General features: G+C 40.6%; 1 protein-coding gene and 1 pseudogene across 5 annotated transcripts in view; both read right to left on the bottom strand.

Annotated features, from left to right (window-relative positions):
* Window positions 1-22,101, bottom strand: part of DYNC1I1 (dynein cytoplasmic 1 intermediate chain 1) — a 272,515-nt gene that overhangs the window by 76,126 nt on the left and 174,288 nt on the right. The gene's annotated exons all lie outside the window — the stretch shown is intronic.
* On the bottom strand, window positions 18,287-18,427 carry LOC114222487 (small nucleolar RNA SNORA62/SNORA6 family; annotated as a pseudogene).

The raw sequence follows: 22,101 nt of genomic DNA, 5'->3' as shown, positions 1-22,101 counted from the left end.
TTGGGTTGCCTCCACTGTTTGGCTCTTGTGAATCATGTTACTATGAATCCAGGTGCATACAAATATTTCTTTAGGATCCTGCTTTCAATTATTTTGGGTAGATACCTGTAAGTGGAATTGCTGATCATATTTTATTTTCAATTTTTTAAAACTGCCCTGTTACCTATAGTGGCTACATCATTTTACGTTCCTATCAGCAATGCACAAAGGTTCTGGTTTCTTCACATCCTTGACGAACCTTGTCATCTTTTGCTTTTGTTCTGTTTTTTTTTTTTTTTTTTTTTTTTTTTTTTTTTATAGCAGCCATCCTAATTGGAGTGAGATGTCTAAGCCTGAATTCTCAATTCATAAAAGAAGCATGATAATTCTTGCCCTGCCTACAAACAGGTCATTTTCTTTGCCTCTCCTCTCTGGGGCTGTTGGAAGATTTGAAGTTAGTAATGCAGTTTAAATACTGATCAAAAACATGCCCCCATATACAGTTAGAATTGACTACTTTGTGATTTGAAGAAACATTTCCAGTCAAAGCAAAGGTCCAGAGGACCCCCTCATTCTGCTCAACAAATCCTTCCTAACAACTCTCATTGTAATGCTTCGTCCTGCCTTGACGATCTGGGTTGACAAACTGTCTCCTAGAAGCGTTACTGCACCTTTTGCTACATGGCTTAACTCTTTGGAGTCCTTATTTTGACCAGCCTTGCCTCCTGTCTGGGATGGTCACTCTCTCTCCCATTTCACAGACCCTCATGGCTGGTTATCGTTCCTGTTGTGGGTGGTAATTCCAAGTCCATACATTTAATGACTTTGGATAATGAGGAAGAGAAGGAAGAGGAAAGACAGTGCTATGTTAGCACCAGAGATGACTGTAGCGAAAGTCAAGATTGGATTCATGTCACATTGTCATTCGTATGCATACCAGTATGGCAAGCACTGGAAATTTGGAGACCTGAGATTCTAAATCATAGCTGGTAGTGCCTTAGTGCAAGTACTTCTGAATACAACAAAATTCCAGGGCAATGGGATAATTTGCAGACTACTTCCCAAAAAGTTTTCTGAAATGGGATTTTTTTTTTTTTTACCATATTTTACACCTTGAATCTGTGCTGGGAATCTACTTATATGTGGTGCGACTTTATATCTAATTATTACTTATTCATCATTCACCTGTATCATCCACATAGGTGTGTGGACCCCTTAGGCTATTTTCTAAATCATCGTTACTCCATATTTGCCTGTACCTTAGCATCATCTGAGGAGCTTTAAAAAATTCCCCATGCTCAAGGCACATCCCATACCAATTAAATCAGAATTTCTGGGGGGTAGGTCCCAGGCATCGATATTTTTAAAAATTACACAGGAAATTTCCATGTGCAGTCAAGTGAAAAGTACAGCTTTAAATCAGTGGTTCTCAAACTTCTCTGAATACAAGAAGCACATAGACAACTGATTAAAAACTCTATTCTCTACATTATTCCTGGGTCCCAGCCTGGAACTTCTGAATCAGGATTTCAAAGAGGCCCAGTGGTCTGTGGATTTAACAAGCACCCGGGGTCTTGTTGAATTGTCATTGAGAAATTTGGAGAACCCAATTCTAAAACAATGAATTAGTAGAATATGACTCAAAGTCCCAGTGGGATGTTCCTTTTGTATCAATGTAGATCATCCCTTGGATGCTTCCTTCACGGGTCATGTGCTCTGGTCACAACCTGCCCAACTGAGACACATGTGATCCAATAAACTTTCCTCTGCTACAAGCCATCGCCTAATTCCCTTCAATTTTATTTGCTAGTTTTTACGTTTCCCCTTGCTTCCTCTCCCTTCCTAAGTGACTGGACTCGTAAAAAAGGATCAATAAAAAGGGCAGTAAAGGTTTGGTCCCCAACTTACCTTCAGCAACATTCTTCATGCTGACACTGAACATCTGAACATTTTCTTGTTTATTATTAAGAGGGATAATGAACATTAGCATTGTGACACCACGTTACGTGGTTATTTGCTTTGTGGGGGGGGCGTTCCACAATTTTTGAGCACCTTCTGAGTGCCAGACCTGTGGTGTGTGTGTATACACACACACACACACACACACACACACACACACACCACAGTGTGTATATACAAAGTGCTACTGGGTGAATAATTTGCCTTCATTTTTGCAGATTAGGAAACCCAGATGTGGGCAAGTAAAGCCACTGACTTGGATCAAATGAATACTAGGTGGCAAAGCCCAGATTTGAACTACAGCCTGGCTGATTTAGAAGCCCAAATGCTGTGAAACCTTGCATCAATTGAATGCCAGGTGCATTTTCTCTTTGAGATGCCCAAGCTCCCCCCTGAGTACCACACCTCTGACTTCGTGCTCTGGGACTGGTAATCACCAACTGAACTTCATTCATGCCCTCACAGCAGAGAGGGATTTTGGCCTCCCTGCCCACTACGATGGCATTGACTCTCCAACCCCTCTCCAGTTGGACTTGGGTTGCCGGTATATAGATTGATCACCTGCCTCAGCTCTTAGCCTACCAGTTGTGACAGGTGACAACAGAGCTAATTAGTACCAATTGTGGTGATATTTACCATGAGGTGGGTACTTCCCGCTGCGAACTGATTGAGACCAATTAATCATTCCATAATAGTCTACTGAACAGCGAGCTACTGGAAACCGATCGCGTCACTACTGACAAGCTCTGCATTTCTTGTCATTGCTTTGGGAGAAAATGCTTTGTTTTCATCTTGTCACTGTGCAGCCAAACGAAAAATGCCATTCCCATCCAAGTTCTTCTAAAATGAGTGGTTATCCCCCCAAATAATGATGTGAATTATTAATTATTGTAGAAGGGAAGAGCGCTCCTGCATGCTGTAGCAAACAGGACCAACCCAACAGCAAGGTGAGGAATCTTGGCAAAAGTTCTTTAAAATGCAAAGTCATTCTTAGAAAGTAACTGCTCCAGCCTGTCAAACCACACAGAGCATTGGAAAGCCTCCTCATGCCAGGCGTCAGACTGAATAGGACCCATATCACACTGCAGAACAACTGGGAAATTCCTTTCTTTGTAAAAGGAAAGTTTGTTTCCTTTACAAACTTGGCTTATAAAAGGAAAAGAGGCTCCTGCTCCTATTTCAGTAGTCAGAACTAGTAAGAGTTCTACAGAGAAATCAGCACAAATTTATATTTTATTTTTTCATCAATGTCTCATACTAGTTTTAGATTTGCAGAAAGGCAGTTCAGATGTTACGGTTCCCATACACCTCACACCGTTTTCCCCACTGTTATAACACCTTCCCTATTGTTACATTTGTGTGGTACATCTGTCACAACTAAGAAGCTGATATCGATACACTATTACCAAAAATCCATGCTTCACTCAGGTGTTCTTAGGTTTTACCCAATGTCCCTTTCCTGCTCCAGGATCCCATCTAGGAGACCCCATTATATTTAGTCATCTTGTCTCCCTAGGTTTCTCTAGACTGACAGTTTCTCACACTTCCCTTGTTTCTGATGATTGCCAAAATCTTTTTAGGTCTTGCAAGCATTTGGACCAAAAAAGAAACCCAAGAGTTCGAGGTCAGTTGGTGAAAGGGGGTTATGACTAACATATACACACATATTCCATTTTTATAAATTTGTTTATTCCAAAAACTTTACTATGGATAAAGTGAGGTGGGAATATGCCATCATATCTGGCAATAATGCTCACTGAAACATGCTCAGGTCAAAGAAGCTTTTTCGGTAGAGACTTCTAATCATTTACTTACCACTAGCGTGTCTTTTCCAGGAAATAGGAAACCCAGGTTGCTATGCCTAGGCTGGAATAGGGATGTGGTGCAAGCTGAAAGTGAACTTTTGCTTTACCAAGAAGAACAAAAAGAATAGGAAGAGATGAACATATGGGTTACTTTATATGTTAAGGAACACCAACCTTCTTCAAATCAAATGTCTAAATCCTGCTTAATTAGAAAAAAAAGGAAGTTGATATTTGGATATGTCATGTGTTGACATTCACCCCTTTGATTTATGTGAGGTATGAACTAAAGAGAACAGATTACTTGCCTCAGAAGAGAAGGAAAAGACTTCCAATTTGACGGGAAAAAAGTGTAGGCAGTATTAACTTCAGGACTTGTTAAAACATGAAGGATTAATAGCAAAAAAAAAAAAAAAAGAGAGGGAGGCTGAAGAATTGTGAATGTCTCCAGTTCAGTATCTTCAAAAATGTTTGCGGTTTCTGAGAATGGCTCACTGGACCACATGAAAGTGACGCTAAAGGACTCAGCCACACGACTTCTCTAAATCCAGAGCTGGGACTCTTCTACACTTACCATCAAACCATCTTCCTTGAAGTGTAGCCACAAACTAAATTTATTTTTTATTGAAAAAGTACTAAGTCCTTACAAAGAGGGCAAACACAGCATTCAGAAATACGGGTCCTCCCCTCCCCCCACACTGGCCTCCTGCCCAGCCCTCCCCCCCGCCCCCCCCCCCCCCCCGCAACCTTGACAGAGTAAGCCATGTAAAGAAGAGTCAGCTTTTTAGTCTATGAATTCTTCCTTGGCTATGTAAAAAAGACAATGATGATGTTCAGCTATGGAACACAACAGAACTCAATGATCAGGGATTCTTTCTCACAAACACAGTAGTAAACAGGGTAATCAGATTCAGAACTGTTGCACTGTCAAGGACGTCTAAAAACAATTGCACGATAGATCTGTCCTGCTTTGTGGGCAACCTCTTTCTGAATTTGTAGGACTTGGATTTTGTGCTTGAGATGGAAAAAGGAGGAAAAAAACAGTCTCCCTAGGAATGTCACTCAACAACCCCCTGCTGATAAAATAAATCTCCATTTGGAGGATCCACCCAAAGAGTCATGGAATATCCCACATTAGATTATTACCAAGCCACTTAGGTCAGAAATTATAGGGGAACCATTAAAACAAAAAACAAAAAACAAAAAACCTAAAGTGTACCAGTCCGCATATGCTCTTCACATGGTTTTTTTTTTTTTTTTTCCTTTACTGTGGTGGTTTTGCCTGCTGTGATGGTGCATGGAGTCATGGAGATCATTCTAAATTTAGCAGAAGAATACAGGAATTTTGCAAAAATAGGTCCTTTCTCACTTTAAAACTATATGGTGACTCCAGATCTCGCGGGAAACACAAGGGAAGGTCCTGCAGCCAAGAAGCAATGTGGTGCAAGGCAGAAGCTGTCTTTGTCTCTTGTTACCTGCCTGGAATTACTTAGATATGCTTATGCCTAAGGCACGGAGATGCACCAGATGACCTCTTGGACTGTGTCTAGCTTGGTGGTTCTATTGATAAACTACTACTTTGAAGTACTGAGAAGGACCAGAAAAAACTGGGTTTAAGTGCTTGCTAAAAGACGGATGCAAGAGACAAGAGTGAACTGACTTCTGTGATTGTCACCCAATCCCAAGGCCCACCTGGCCCCCAATTTCCACACCAACGCTTTTTCCACTGAAGATTCTTTGACGTTTAACAAGAGACTCAAAGACTGAGAATGACTAGAGTGTGAAAAGGGATAGAAATCTGTCCTGGTTGTTCATTTCTAAGCAGAAATAAGTCCCTCTTAACATGTAGGTATACTTGGAAGACCAGAGGATAAATAGGTATCAAATTCCCCAGGGTTCCCCCTGAGCTGGTTTTTAAAAGAAGGACAAAATAATAATTAAATTCCAAGACAAACAAAACTGTATGAAAAAAAAATTCCTTTGAGATCAAATGGTTAAATTTATAGCACTTCAGGGATTGTTCTCTGTCCATTTTTGTCCCCTAGGGGAAAACCCTACCTCGTAAGACTGAGAATGTACAAATTAAAGGCCATTTACATGGAGTTTGAAGTTTCCAGTTTTGGAAAAAGAATGTGGAGTCAGTAGACTCCTGTCTGAGCCATGCCCTTCATTGAATGATATGGCTGATAGTGCTGGTCAGCTGGAAGAAATGCGATCATAATTCCTAAACACGTATGTTGCAGTACACCCAATATGCATGCCAGTCAATTATCATAATGGAGTGGAATACTTTGCTTTGTGCATATCTAAATAAAAATACACAAAGACAATATTTTTTCTCCTTTTCCCTAAAATAATTGATTTTCTGTAAAGAATAGCAGCAGTTTTTCATAGTAATCTGAATTTTGTTTATAGACTTGTGATGATTAGCATTTTATCTTTGGAACTGGTGGCTACTGAGATTCACAGAGTACCTAGTGTATCTCTCCAAGAGTTGAAAAAAATAAGGTGTACAATGTTCCTGAGGAACCAGGAACAATATGAAACCAGATGATGAAGAGTTAAGAAAAACGTCCCAGCCTGCTAATGAACTCCATCCTGCCCTGGTGAGACCACCCTCCTTTTTAAGTAAGAGGTAATTTAATATGCATCTAACTCAGTTGTGTTTGGGTTTCATCCAATTTAAGAGTATCAGTGTGATAAATTATAATGAATTGTCTGCAATACTTCACAAAGTGACTATAACAGACCTGAAAAACAAGATCCCTCAGCCTGATTTTCCAACTCCCTTTGAATACTTTTTGCCTTATTCCCTGTCAGACCACTCCAAAACTTGAAAATGTTTCTTCGAGCTCCCTCACACTGAAAGTTATGTGCTTCGAGCTCCATTTGATTAGATCCACAACTGTTGGCTGTCTCTATTAAATCAAGCCCCACACTTGAAAACGACACCAACTGTGAGACCAGCCAAATACTATAGCAAGAGAACTAACATGGCTCCTTTTGTTTCCAAAAGGTTTCTTTACATGTTAATTTCCTTTTGTAATCCACACTGTGTGCTGGGAAGTGGGTTAGTGAAATGGACTCCATTCCTATTTCAGATTGTGAAAGAGCAGCTGGATCTAGGCACCCAAGTGTCTGTAGGGAAAATGGGCAGAGACTGGAAAAGGGGGTCAGCAAACTCCAGTTGCAGCAGGGGCCCTGTTGCTACAGCTGTGGGACTTCGTCCATGTGACTTAACTCCTTGAGGAGGGTTTCTTCATTTAGATTAAGAACCACTGTCCTAGGGAAAAGGCCACCTTCTTTTCATTTAATGGCTTTAGGTAGGTTCAGCTCTTCAGAATGCAAAGGCAAGACTGTTATTCTATAGATGATCCATCCTAAAATCAGTAGATGATCTGTCATAAATAAAAGTGATGGGATTGGTATTAAGCTGTTTCCTGTGCTGGTGGAAAGACAGCAGCTTTAGGGTGACACACAAAATCTATGCAGGAGGAGGATAGGATTTTTCCCCCTATTCATAAGATACAGATGTTGTCATGTAAAGATTCATGGGCTGGTAATCAAGACCAATTTTCTGTGTGAAAATCCTATTAATTCTATCAGGCTTAATTTCCTCATAGGCAACATGATGGGCATGTTGGATTTTTAAGCCTCACAAGGGCAAGAGGTACGCTTTGCTTTTCTGTTTTGAGTTTTTTGCTTAAGACCGTTCCTAAGAACTAGTAGGTATGTGCATTCACTTCTTATTGCTGCTGTAATGTTACCACCCACTGAGTGGCCTTACAATACAAATTTATAAACATACACTTCTGGAGGTTAGGAGGCCTGAAACTGAGGGGTGAGCAGGGCTGCATTCCTCCCTGGAAGCTCTAGGGGAGAATCGGTTCCCTTGCCTTCTTTCCAGGGTCTACAGGCTGGCCTCATTCCTTGGCTCATGGCCACCTTCCATCTTCAAAGCAGCAATGGCTACTTGAGTCTTCCTCCTATCACATCACTTTGATTCTCCTTCTTCCATCATCACATTTACTTCTGAGCCTGACTCTCCTGACTCCCTCTTTTACTTCTTAGAACCCAGCTTTCTAATTACATTGGGCCCACCATGATAAGCTGGAATGATCTCCCTTTCTCAAGATCCTTAATTTAATCATATCTGCAAAGCCCCTTTTGCCTCCTGAGGGGATATATCCACCAGTTTCCGGTATTAGGAGGTAGACATGTTTGGGTGGCCATTACTCTGCCTACCACGGTGTTCAATAAATATTTGATGAACTTGTAAATATTCTGAGAAAATGGTAAGGTAAATACTTTGAATTATTTGTAAGGTTAGCTAATTCCCATAGCTCATCACTAGCCAAAGTCATGGTCACATGTCCACTGTATACTTCTGATCTCTCTCAAACATACAATCTTCATTCTCATTCAAGCTCATGTTTACCTGACCTTGTTTTAGATTCAAAAATGCATACTGGTTCTATTTTATTCTCTTTCATCTGGTAGACAGAATATAATCTGTTGTGACAGATTTTCCTGACCAAGTGAATTGCTCACTGTCACACAGAGACAAAGATACACCCAGAATAGAAATTTAAAATCCCTTTCCATCTCCCTTGCACCCCGTCTCATACTAAACTCCTTTCTCCAATTACTACTTCAAAAAGATCAACCAACAAAAAAGAAAGGGTGGTAACCTTCAGGCGGTAGTAAAGATGCATGGAGCATATTGCAATCCTACCAGTGAAAACCCAAGCTTTTCTCTGTGATGAACAAACTCCAAGTCATGTACCTTCCCCCTCCAAAATAAATCCTTCAAATCAAAGTCACGGTCCCTGAACTGCTCTCCCACTAGAGGTGCTACCAACCGCCATGTCAATCAAGATCCATATACCTTCTGTCAAAACTCTTTCACATTTGTCTCATGTCATTAAAAATATATGACAATAAGCTACCTTCAACTGCCACCCAATCCTCCTCCCACTAATGCAGGATGATTTTGGCGGGCAACCTAAAGTAACTTTAGTGATGGACAATTACATATTTTCATTTTGAAGTTTTCCATTTTTTTTTATGTTATGTTAGTCACCATACATTACATCAGTTTTTGATGTAGTGTTCCATGATTCATTGTTTGCGTATAACACCCAGTGCTCCACGCGGAACGTGCCCTCTTTAATACCCATCACCGGGCTAACCCATCCCCCCACCCCCTCCCCTCTAGAACCCTCAGTGTGTTTCCCGGAGTCCATCGTCTCTCATGGTTCGTCTCCCCCCTCTGATCCCTCTCCCCTTTTTCCCCTTCCTTTTCCTAACGTCCTCCATGTTATAAACTGTGGAAGGAGCCGAGATGCCCTTCCACAGATCAATGGATAAAGAAGATGTGGTCCATATATACAATGGAATATTACTCAACCATCAGAAAGGATGAACACCTATCATTTGCATCAACATGAATGGAACTGGAGGGGATTATGCTAAGTGAAGTTTTCCATTGTTTTGAAGCAACTGACATTTTATGCCTGCTAGTTTGTGTCACTCTGGCAAATTTCTACCATTTCTCAGTCAAAACAGTTACAGGAACCCCATCTTATTGTTGACTTAATTGTAGCATTCAGAAAGGGATGACAAACTACTGTATTTGTTTAATGCCAGCCCTATCAATGTATCATATAAAACTGGTATCAAAGAGTAATTGGGAATAATTGTAAATTAATGCAACACTGTACCTTAAGTATGTTGACAGTAAGAGATAAATAATGAAAACTAGATTGACATGCAACAACACTTCAGAATTGGATCCCCCCCAGGCATTTTCTTCTTTTAAATGTGGCAACAACATTCTATCAGTGCATTCTATCAGTGACAAAGTCCACAGATTTACTTACTGATTGTCTTAAGTACAAACGAAATATCTCTCTATGGTCTAGAGGAAATAACTGTGCAAGACTCACAAGGTGTCAATTCTCCTGAACGATTTTTCTTGCAATTCTAGGTCACTAAATATTTAGTACCTACTCTTTGCACATATAAACTTCCTGAGTTGAGTTTAACACAGCACATAGCTCTCACTAAAGAATGTGAATTTCTATGGGAAAATCTAGTTCACAGGTAAACAAATCTCTACTATGTATTTTTCCCCTTATTTTATTCTATACTCTGAACATGAGCCTAAAATGTAAAGAAACTGGGCAAACTGATATATATATGGAATTAATAATATTTACTATCAAGAGGCAGGACAAATAAACACAAAATAAAGTTAAATTTCTAAATAACTACTCCTGGAATCAGAAAATGCCATAACTTGGTGGTGATAATGTCTTTCACATGGCAAATACAAGGGACTGTGGAAAGTTCCATCTATGTCTATGTTGCCCAGCTCAAATGTAGAGGTGAAGAACTTTGTCAAAACGCAAAACAAACAAACAAAACCCCCCAAAACCCTACATCTTTTTAAGGCAATCAGACTCAGAAGGCAATAAGTGTCTCATTTTCCTGTATAATTTGAGTAACTACCTCAGTTTCTTACTGCCCCCCCCCCTTTTCAAAATGTAGACAAGGGCTCTAGCTAGTTGTCTAAGTTGTCACACATCTGGAAGACTATTTTAAAACACATTCAGAATGTTTTGACTACATGATGCCAAGCATCTGGCAATACAAACTCCTCTAAGGTATTTTTCTTCTATAGGATTCAGTCTGTGTAGACAGTCATTGTGCCAGGTTTTGAACTACATGTTTTATTTGCAGAATGACAAAAATATATATGCAAAGGTAAGGTTTTTCTCCTGCTTTTGATTTAGGTAAATTTAACTTAATGATGTTAACAGAGTTGCCATTGATACTTGCATTACTTGAACTACTGTCTGGTTGTGCTCTCCCCCCCGTCCCCAAAAGTCCTTCAGTGGCCTCTACTGGTCAGTTCCTCCCCAGAACATTCTCTCCCAAATGGACAGCATTCACTCACTTGTCTAAATAGTAACTGACTTTATTGGTTTCATTCCACAGCAAGGATGAGGGAAAGCGAGGTTTCTCGTTTTCCCTAATAGGAACCAGCCTTAGGAATACCTGTGGTTCACCAACCATCCCCAAACCATTTGCAGGATCTTGAGGTAGGAGGTAGGTATTCTTCATGTGAGGTCGCCTCCCTCCTAATGCAAGCTAGCTCAGCCTTCCAAAGGCTGTTTTCCCCAGGTTAACCTAACCATCATTTTATCTCCACTCCACTTTCAATGTTTCACACTAAGTCTTAAGTCAGATGACACCACAGTGGGGGGTGTTCTGGGTAAAATATGCATTGATTATTTCAGTTTAATAGCCTGTAATCTACTACAGATCATTCATTCTTGCTCTTGACCTAAGAGAAAAGGGATAAATTCCTCATAGGCCAAGTACAGACCATATTCATCATTGTAGCCTTGGCACCTAAGCAGGGTGCTAGGCACAATAAAGGTCTGTTAAATTGTTCTGGATAAAATGCAACCTGCTTCCTTGTTGAAGTAAAGATCACTACATTTCAAACCTGAAATAAACTTAGCCAGGTAGTCGGGTTTGAGCCTAAGCAGTGTTCACAATTTAGATAGTCATCAAGAGCAGACTCATGGGGTGAGTCTGCCAGAGCTCTATTAACATTAGGGTGCTACTGGTCAACTCTAAAGACCAATGACCTATGTATTATGAACTTTGGAGACAGGAGAGTATCAGCTTGCCTTATTTAGGTGTCCTTGACACAAAGAACATTCTCTTTGGGGAGAGAATCACTCTGGAATATGCCCTGACTGGCTTGTTCTGGAAGTTACCAGGCTGTTCAGGGCTCTGGAACATGATCTGCAACAATGGCTGCGCAGCAATGAAAGCCAGCATGTGGCCGTGAAGCTTGTTCTAGAGGTGAGTGAGGGCAAGCCCTTGCTGTCTGATGGGGCGGTAGCAGAGGGGAAGGCAGCAGGGCTTGGATGCTGGGGTCCCAGCAGGTTGCCTGTAGCATCACAGCTAGTCCTTGAAACCTTATTCGTGAACATACTTGTGACTTCCTCTGGAAGGTCCCGGAAAACAAGAGGGAGAATGTGGAGAGCCCAGAAATCTTAAATTGCAGATGAGGTGAGAGCTGTATGGTTTACACTGTTAACAAGACCTCATTAAACCAGCCTGGTGTGGCCCAGGAAAACCAGGATTTGAGTGATAGATGGATTAATACATAGATAGAGAAAATGAATTTGATGACATCAAGCGATATAATATTTCGCTATTTTAGAGTATATCTAATAGCATATGGTATTGCTATTTCTCTTTTAAATATATTCTAAATCAAGTATTTGAAGCAGTTTTATAACCCTTTGAGCCGAAAATATATCTAAGGAACATGTAGAAAAATCTCCAAAAGGATTAATAGTTCCAAGGTGGAGAATGTATTTTAACTCAGAATTCCTCAAGAAAACCGGCCTTCTCTGCAGGTTTTACAAATCAGAGCAATTGGTGGCTAATCTTTCTAACCTTTACTCAGTTTTCTGTCGATGAAAAATCAGAATCAGGGATTATTACTTTTACAAAGGATGTTTAGACATCCCAGTGACATGATCACCATATAAAATAGAATTCAAATGATCTCAGTTTAAACACTGACTTTGACAGTTAGTAAAATCATTTAATTTTCTACTATGGAAACTATTTTAATCATTTTAACCTCTTTTAGATTATATCAATTCTTTGAGATGAAGTACGACGGAGAATCAAAATAATCTTTGGAAATTGAGCTCTATTGCAAAAATGATTCCCATTCTTCAGCAGGGATTATTAATGGATAACCTTTCGAAGGCCTCTTCCTTGTATTTCTTCTTCTTCTCCTACCTCTCCCGTGTCATGCAGCTCAAAGAAAACCTAGCTCATGAGAACAGACTTACTTAATGGTCCCCTTCCCGCTGCTTTCCCCCACCCTCGTTCATTCACATTCCCAACTTTGCATCTCTCTTCTCATTTTCCTTTTTTCTTTCCGGGGAATGACCACCTCAAAGGATTAATTCAGAACAGGCAGCAGAAAATGGTAACAAGAGTGGGCAAATCAGGATGTGGATTTAAAATCAGGAGGTATTTTAAAGGAGGGGAGTTACTCAAATTAAACATATGTTAAGAATATGGGTTTGTTGTTCATGGCATACCTGCTGCCTGTGATCCCAGCCTCCTCGGACCAGCCTTCAAGGGCAGAGCATTCCCTAGCAGGATAATAAAGAGTGGCTCAAGTGAACATGGATCCGGGCAGCCCGGCGAGCTTCCTTTCCTCTCAGTCTGACTTCACTCTTGGAACACAGGTGGTAACTGAACTAGCTGAACTACCGACATGGGTTGTGGCCCCTCGGGCTCAGAGCCAGAGAGAGAGAGAATGGAATTCAGGCTCCAAGTAATCAGGCTTTGGGCACATAACAATTCTACTACTCGGTCTTGACATTAATACCAAACTTGGTTTTAACTGATATGGCCTGTTTCCCAAGGCATCATCTTTCTTACCTTGTTACATGTGAACGAGGCAGCCAAAATCCATTGGTCTTTTGAGAAATAGGCTGTACAGATGCTTAGAGTGTTTCTGTTTGGGCTGACCTGCCATCAACCCGAGAATAAGGCCAACTGTCCTCTGTAGGTAAAAATGAAGAGCCTTGTCCTATTTCTACGCTCTCATTGTATGTACCACCCTGTGCAGGTCTCTGCTGTCCCAGGATTATGTGCCCAAATATTACTGATAGGAACCAGCCACACTTATGCTCACTCAAGGGTTTCAGCAGGAACGATGCAGAATAGCAATGTATTTGCTCATATACATCCTTCCTTGCTTCAGACGAGTTTTGAGGTTGAGAGCAGTAATTAATATATTTCTGACTTGAATGCACTGTACTGATAGACAAGATTCAACAGTCTGGGATCTCTAGGGATAAGTACCCATGAAATGGACATTAAAAAATCCATAAGGGTTTTGAGGGAAATATTTTTAATTTGGTTTTGAAATAATATAGGTCCAAGAAACTCAAGATCCCTCTTTTCCATTTGTTTTGATATTATTCCTAGCACACAAGAGCTACCTAATTAGCTGTGAAGTTACCACAGAATAATAAGGATAACTGAATACAATGAAAAATAAAAAATAAATAAGTAAAATTAGCTTAATAATTTTTTAAAAATAAATAAACAAAGGATAACTGGTTTCCCTTTACATTGACTGAAAAGTGGTACTTTCTAACTAAATGAATGGAGCTGGGGAACAAATGATTTCTGAGTCCCTCCAGAATTTCATAAATGTCCATTTATGAAGTATAATGTACAAACAATAAGACCTTGTTAACTCTTCATTAAAGCAATCAGGTCCCTGACATTTGATGACCAGTTCAGGTTATCACATAGTCTTGGTGCAAATATATTTTCATATTTCTGTAACAATGTCCTAAATCAGCAGAGAACCTGATACATGAAAATTCCTATTTAGACAAAAAAATAGTTTGGAGGCTGTGATTATTTGCTTCTCAAAAAAATTCAGTTAGTTATCAAGGTCTCCTCTAGTGAGCCATATCTGATTAAGAACTGGCCTTCTTCTCCATGTTGTCTGAATTTATGATGTTTTAAAGAACTTGGCTCAGCTGTCCCTCTTCCAAAGGGGAGAACATATTGTTAATGTTCTAAAGGCAGGAGGTTTGTGTTAAGCCCGTCTCAGCAGCTTCAATATATAGATGGGAAAATCCAGTGAAATCCAGTTCCAAAATGTAGCAAGTCCTCACGATGTGAGCAAACACACTGAAGAAGAGACCATGAAACAGGTAAACAGCCTGATCAGAAGTGTGGCTTGGGAGGTGGGGGGGGGGGCAACAGGGAGAGCACAGGTAGAACTTGCCTTCCACTGAACACCTTCCCCCAAAGTGAAGTCTTTTCATCAATTTTAGTGGCAACAGGTTGACAGCACCTTGTTGCGCTTTTAATGGAATGATGTCAAAGAAAGCCAGGTGAGGACAAAGATGGTGAGACACATGAAGAAGGTGGCGGGGGGGGCTGTATTCATGTGCTCATTCCCACTCCCATAGCAACCCAAAGCCAGCTGCCTTGTTGGAGAGACTGTTCCCCTGGACATTCTGGGGTGACTTTGCCTCTGTCTGTGATGCATAATCCTTTTGGGTGAAATGCCATTCTGCTGCAGGCACACTGGGAAACTTGGCAGCACTGGCCAGAGATGAGATGGTCTGCTCTGGGACAGGAGCATGAGCAAAGTTCAAGAAAGGCAAGATGATGACTTGATAAGGGAAGATGGAAAGGAGAATTCAAGAGAATTCAGGCATTGAATAGGTGTTTGACCCAGAAAACCATGAAGTTTCCTTCAAACCCTGAGATTCTACAAGTCTATATATTAATAGGTCTAATAGGAGTGTTAACTCATGTATGAGAAACAATTTACACACAAAAAACAAAAGGGAAAGCAAAAAATCTCTTTCTACTCCCCATAGAGTAGGACATGGCTAAACTATCTTAAAGTGGTCATTTGACTTATTTGGGGATGAATTTCCACTTAAAAATGATTAGAAGATGAAACAAAAATATAATCTCTTGTTACAAATATTAAATGGGTATGGATGCAGAACTATGGACCAGCAGTTAAGATTGGCCAATGCAGTGTCTCTGTTGCTCAAATGAAATTCAATTAAATTTATGATGGAAATCTCCATGAACTCACACAAAGTCCGTCCACAGGGTCTGCCCTCTCCAACATTTTTCTGTGTGTGTGTGCGCGCACGTGTGCATGCAACTTTGCTACTAATGGAGTCCATTTGCTTTGACTGTGGAGCTCTTTCCAGACATCAAAAGCCACAATTCCAGTTTTCATACTTAGAAAATGCTCAAAATGTGTTTCTTTCTAGGGGAACTAAATATTGTGCCACCTTTGAGAGTCAAGCCCTTTGAAGCCCATCAACTGTTGCTTGAAACCTCCTGATTCTATTTTTGTAGAATCTTTGTCTCGTATTTTCTGAAAGGCTTTGAGCTCTTGCATGAACATTCTTCTCATGGCAATTTTAACACAGCTGAATGCTCTCATTTGTGTGGGAGGTAGCACACATGATAATATACATCATTACATTAATAGTGTTCCCATAAAAAAGTTCTTTTCCAGGACTTGTTTGCTGGCTACCCCACTGTGGGATCAGAGGGTGGGATACTTTTGATTTTAAACACAAGGAAAGGGGCAGTGGGAGCCAGGCTTTTAGTGATGGAGCCTTTTGGGGCCCAAGGCGAACTGTTCACACCTCGTGCAGGAGAACACAGTGTGTGACATCACTGTCCACACAGAGCTCCCACCAAGATTAAAAACCACATAGAAGGCAAAATAATTTACTAAAACTAAAATAATTTACTAGACCAAGAGCACTCTCTTTAAGAAATAGTATGCGCAGGGGGGAAAGCTGAAGGAGCCAAAGGGAAAACTCCTGTGTAAGCTGCTCATCTGCCGTTCTTAGCAAGGTGAGCAGATCCAGGCAGCACTCTGTGGGACATTGTGGCCTCTCTCTGCTTCATGCTCTGGAATTTTTTTTTTTCCATTTTCTTCATGCTGTCTCTGTAACACAACCTCTTTACATAGTTTACCTTAGGAAATGACAATTGGCTGTCGAATCTCATACAAATTGATTGGATATGACAGCTCAAAGGAATAAATATTCTGCAGAGAAGAAAGTTTTTACTTATACTCTTGTATTTTCAATCCTTTTTTACCCCTTCTTGCTTAATTTTATTATTTCAATTAGATCATTTAAAAATCAACACATCACATGCCAACCTCCCCTAAGAGCAATCATAAGATTTGATGATTTTTCTGATACACAGGCTAGGGTTTCAAATTTGCATTATTTTATCTACTGAATTAACTATGAATTCTAAACCAAACTAATGCTGCCATGTGTTTTTAAACATCTCTAATCTAAACCATCTGGAGAGGCATGGTTTTGCAAAGGCATCCTTTTCAGGACACTCTGTGGATTTTGTCACTGCTTGAGGTTTTGGCAAACCATCAACATTACTATAATTCTCTTTTATGAAATATAGCTTTTGACTAGGATTTTAGAGTCTGGGGGGGTGTGTGTGTCTGTATTTGTACGAGTGTGGGCACTTGCATACAATTTTTGCTCTTGTCCCTTTCTCTTTTCAGAAGACCATAGTTATAATAAACTTATTTTATTTTTTTTAAAACTTAATAAAGGTTTTTTCTTGTATATAAAGGATAAATTTAATTTCACCTATTCAACACAAATGACAGACCAAGTTATTAAGAAGTGGAGAAGTACTTTTGAATAATGCACCTTACTGGACATAGGTGCTGGAAATGCTTTTTAAACAAGTCATTAGGAGAAAACATGTCAGCTTGAGAGACCACAACAAAAAATTGTAGATATGAAATGATTACAGCAACAATGATTTGTGGTATGTGAGGTATGAGCTCAATATATTTATGCAGAGATTACAATTAAAAAATGGCTAAGCTAAATCTTTTGCTTAAGAAAAGCAACACCCTGTTTAATTCTTTGGCTAATAATGAACATAGCATTTTAAAATTATAAATCAAATATAAGCATGGTAAAAGCAAAGTGTAATAGACTACTTGTTACAACAAAGGTTAAAAAACTTCCCCCAGAAGTAAGGATGATGATTCTACTTCCACAAATTCTCTTCAATAATAATGCCTTTAAGGAATTTTGAGAATTAATCACAAAAATGGAAGGGATAGCTTTTTGCTGAGAGCCACTAATCTGAAATGAATTAAAATGATAATGTGACTACTGGGGACTATGTACATCTCTGTAATTTCTTAATAACATGGTATGTTCAAACAATCTCTTCCATCCAACAATATTAGGCAACTTAAAGACATACATAAATCAAAAGGTTTTGGTCAAGTTTGTGGAGGGGGGGAAAAAGGTCTATTTTTAAGAAACAGCTGGCCTGAAGTCCAGAAGTGGGTCTGTGCTTAGAATATAAAGATGCCAAGGCATTGCACAGCACCCCTCACAGAGGTGGTCCAGCCTAGAACACTCTCGGTGGGTGCTAACGTGGCCTGGGGCATTACTACAGCCCACCTTTCTGCTGTTCATGGTTTCCTTTCCTGGAATGGGTCTTCCATATCCACAACTCTGAGGGGGAGGGTTGCCCTTCTGAGACTTTCTCGTTTCGTTTTTCTTTTCCTTCCTTCCTTCCTTCCTTCCTTCCTTCCTTCCTTCCTTCCTTCCTTCCTTCCTCCCTCCCTCCCTTAGAACTCCTGATATTCTTTTAAACCTGCTTCTACCTATATTAAAATGTTGTATTATAAAGGAAAAGCACAATCTGATATTCCAGAGAATGGAAGCTCCAGGTAGGGCGGCCCTGGATCATATGTCTTCAGGAGGGACAGCTCTTACCGGGCATGCCAATCTGGTCTTGGATGAAAGTAAAACATGTGTCAATCCCATCTTCCTTATTACTCTTGCCCCAGGGTCTACAGAGTGGGTTCAGGTCACTTATTGCTATAGACTGAATTGTATCTTCCATTTTTTTTTTTTTTTTTTACTTGTGGCAAGAATTACTATCAAACTCCACTGATTTTTTGTTGTTAACAAAAGACGCGCTCCTCATATAGCATACTACCTCCACTTGTGAGTTCATAGGCCAGCTGCTGGCCTCAACTCCAAGCTCTAACAATGTGCAGATCCCTCACAAATTTATGTTGCAGCCCTACCCTCAATGTGTTTTTATTTGGAGATTGGGCCTTTGGCAGGTAATCAGCTTTAGATAAGGTCATGAGGGTGGGCCCTCATGACGCTATTAGACACCAGAAGAGCTTGCTCTCTTTCTCCCTCTCTCTGCCAGGTGAGGACATATCTAGAAGGCAGGTGTCTATAAACCAGGAAGAGAGTCCTCACCAGAAACCAAAATGGCTGGCACCTTGATCTCGGACCTACCAGTCTCCAGAATGGTAGGAAACTTATTTTTGGTTGTTTAGGCCACCCGGTCTATGGGTTTTTGTTTTTGTTTTAGTGGCAGCCCCAGGAGACTGATACACCTTTATAATCTCTTTTATCCTGACAATAATCCTAAGAGGGCAGTAGAAACCCACTCCCTAAGAATACCCATTCCCCTGACTCCGAGGCTCCTCTGACCTCAGTGAATGGCTAGGTGGCAGAGTGGTGAGGATGAGGGGAGGGACGGGCTAGAAAATTTGCTCATATTGCCACCTGGCTCTCATCGCATAGCATCTGTAATTCCTGGGGCAATTCCCTGATGAAGCACAATTGGAGAGAGCCCAGTTCAGACAGCTTTAGTTCAGGGCATGGGAAAGGGAGGAAGGGCACTTAGGGAACTGAATCAAACCCTCAGTGTTGGAGTCCTGTGCCTTCAGTAATATGTGCACAGGAATGGCACAGAGCAAATGCTAGGAAGTCTCGGGTTTTGTAATCACATTAAACTTCAGGTTGATCACTTGCAATATGAGATAATAAGACAAAGAAAGCAATTAAAAAATGATTTGTTCTAAGGTGTATTCTCATGGCATCCTCTGCATCACATAGCTCACTCGGTCACTTGTAAGGTATACAGTCTCCTCCACTGCTATTTTCAGATAACGAATTGTCTGTGATACAATCCGTCTGCTATAATCCTGCTGATAATTCTAATTTCCCTAGATGAATTCCAATGATCAATCCTGCCTGTGCTATTTTTGGGGGGAGAAGATTTCAGAAAGAGGGCAGATAAAGAATGAGAGCCAGCAAGGCATTTTCTCTGCTCCCAGCTTCCTGGGCCAAAAGAGAAAAAGAAGCTCCTGCTGTTTGACTTAATAAGAATCAGTGTCTAGCTCAAGCCTCAATCATCAGACCAGTCATACTCAATCGGCATAAAAGAAGTATTTCCGAATGTCCATGTTTTGCTTCCGCATGTACATGTAAGCCTTTTCCTAAAGGCACAAACTAGCTGCCGTGTTGCTGTTCCTCTTGTCTGATCCAAATAATCTGTATCTTTTATGTAAGAGCTTAATTTTACACATTTACATCATATGTATTCTTCGGTTTTCCAAAACTGTCTACTTCGAAGAGTGGATCACAATCTATACAACAATGGTTGAGGTGTTCTCTTCTGTGTTTCTCCAGCCTGCAGTACATCCATCATAACAATGAAAACTGTTCAGGTTTTACCTACATTAGTTAGCATGTTCTTTGTGCATGGACTTTGTTCTCTAATTACTAAGCTCCTATCATATGCTTTGATTTTGGGTCACCCCAGGAACTCACTTTGAATATGTAGGCCTAGTTGTCAAAGAACTTTCTATTCCTTCATCCTGTTAACCTTAAAAGTAAAAGCTGCTGGTGACTTTACCAGCAAAACATGGGTTTATTCAGGAATAAAAGAGAATTTCAATCCAAGACAAAGAAGCTGCAGCAAAACCATAGGCAAATAAGGGGGAGGGGGCGTGGGGGGGGAGGAGAGGCATGCTTTTTAAGGAGAAAAGGGGTAATTTGGGAGGGCTGTTATCAACTAAAGTCCACTGGAGTAACCTGGGAATTCCAAGTAGGTGGTTTTTCATTGGCTGAGCTGTTGCCTGTGGGGGGATGAGGAAAGTGCTTCTTCTTCCGGCTGAAGTAATAGAGCAGTATCCATGTGCAAGGTCACGTCCGTGCAATGTCATGTCCCTCTCTTCCTGTTGGGTCTGCAACTGACTAGGGGCAGTAGGGTGTGAGAGCTCCCCCTGCCGAAACCTCCTGATTCCATTGGTTTCCTCCCGAAACCATGAGGTTTCCCGTTATTAATTTTCATAATCCCCTCCTCTTTTTGACTTCTACTGAATAACCACTCTTCGCTACATTCAAGAGAAAAACATAGAAAATGCCTTTTTTCTTTTCTTTTTTCTTTTCATCAGTCAGGCAGTCTGAAAGTTACCCTTCCTTTAAGTAAAATAAAAATTCCTAAGTCAAATTCTAACACTTCTCTGGTCTTAATACTCCTTGGAAAATGTATTTAAATTAATTTATATCTTTGTGTCCATAGCTGTTTTGTTGATTTGGATTATGGACCACAGTCTGGGCCGTGGGGGCGGGGGGACAGGACAAAAATTGATGGGGGAAGATAAGTTCATGGCAATCAACCTCATAGTCCCACCGAGAGGGCAGGAAGTCTCTTTTCCACAACATGACAACAAAGCCCCGGCAACTCCCCCAGGTGACTCAGCAGTGTGGGCAGCTAGATGCCAAGTCCCGACTCTCCGTCCCCCTCCTAACTGCCAGCCCACATTCCCTCCTGTGTTACCATCCCTCTTCATGGGGGCAGCTCTCTTCAAGGTCAATGGGAACCTCACCCAGAACCAAACACTAGATGGTGAAAGCGTAAGTAGCAATTTCATCTGTACCCTTCATAGAATCTTAATGAGAACTGAAACTACGCATAGGAAGAAAGTTAACTGAGGATTTTAAACATGGATACACATGAAGTTAGTCAGTATCACTCCACATTCTGCTTTCCCTCTGAAATAAGGAGGGTTTCAGGTCCTTGTCAGTTTCAGGTCATTGTCAAATCATCTTTAAAAAGAGAAGGCTAAGAACAAAGAAACCAGATCAGGAAAAAAATAAAAGTAAAAATAAAAACCTCTGACCAAGCCAAGCCTCTAAATATAGCTTTTCCACTTACTTCAATGCAGATAATTCTAAGATCTATATTTCTGATTCTGTTCATTCCATTTGAAAGAGAAAGACCACACGAGGGTAAGCACTGCAGGGTGGTCAGAATGCATAATCTAATGACAGTGTGTGGAGGCCACTACAGAGGATGACAGGAGCCCTGCCAGAGTGTGTGGTGGGGCCGACGGGCTGATTTCTATGCACAGGCCACTGATGTTTTCCAAGTAAGGACAGCTCTTACAGAAATGAAAATAGAAAATGCAGGACCAGAGCCCACACTAAGAATTCGGTTTAGCAAAGACACGAAACTGCCCATGGAAGTAAAAGGTATTTGGCCTTGCTATTCTTAACAGGGAGAAACAAGCCTTCCTACTGCAATCTTTTTATGATTAAGCTAAAAGCCTGTCAGTCTTTGCAAAAGAACACTGAACTGATGTCTGTGTCTTGTGCATTTGCTTTCTAGCGCCTGAAATGATGTTTTTCTGAGCCATCGGATTGGTTTGCAGTGATGCTGTTCTGAAGAATACGAACAATCCACAAAGATCAGCAAGAAATGGATAGCTAATGCAGTATTCCAAAATGATACCAGTATGAGCATCATAAGGCACCCAGTGTTTCTCCCTATCCATACTCTTTCCTATGAAGCAAACTGTCTAATTTTGAAATTATTGGAACATCACACGAGGATGTGGAAGCACATTCAACCTGCCTGATTTCAG

The sequence above is a fragment of the Eumetopias jubatus genome, unplaced genomic scaffold (assembly GCF_037043125.1).
Source record: "Eumetopias jubatus isolate StellerSeaLion01/CBP00866 unplaced genomic scaffold, mEumJub1_p1.0 scaffold_14, whole genome shotgun sequence".
In the NCBI taxonomy this organism is placed as follows: Eukaryota; Metazoa; Chordata; class Mammalia; order Carnivora; family Otariidae; genus Eumetopias; species Eumetopias jubatus.
This window is presented reverse-complemented; position numbering and strand designations above follow the sequence as displayed.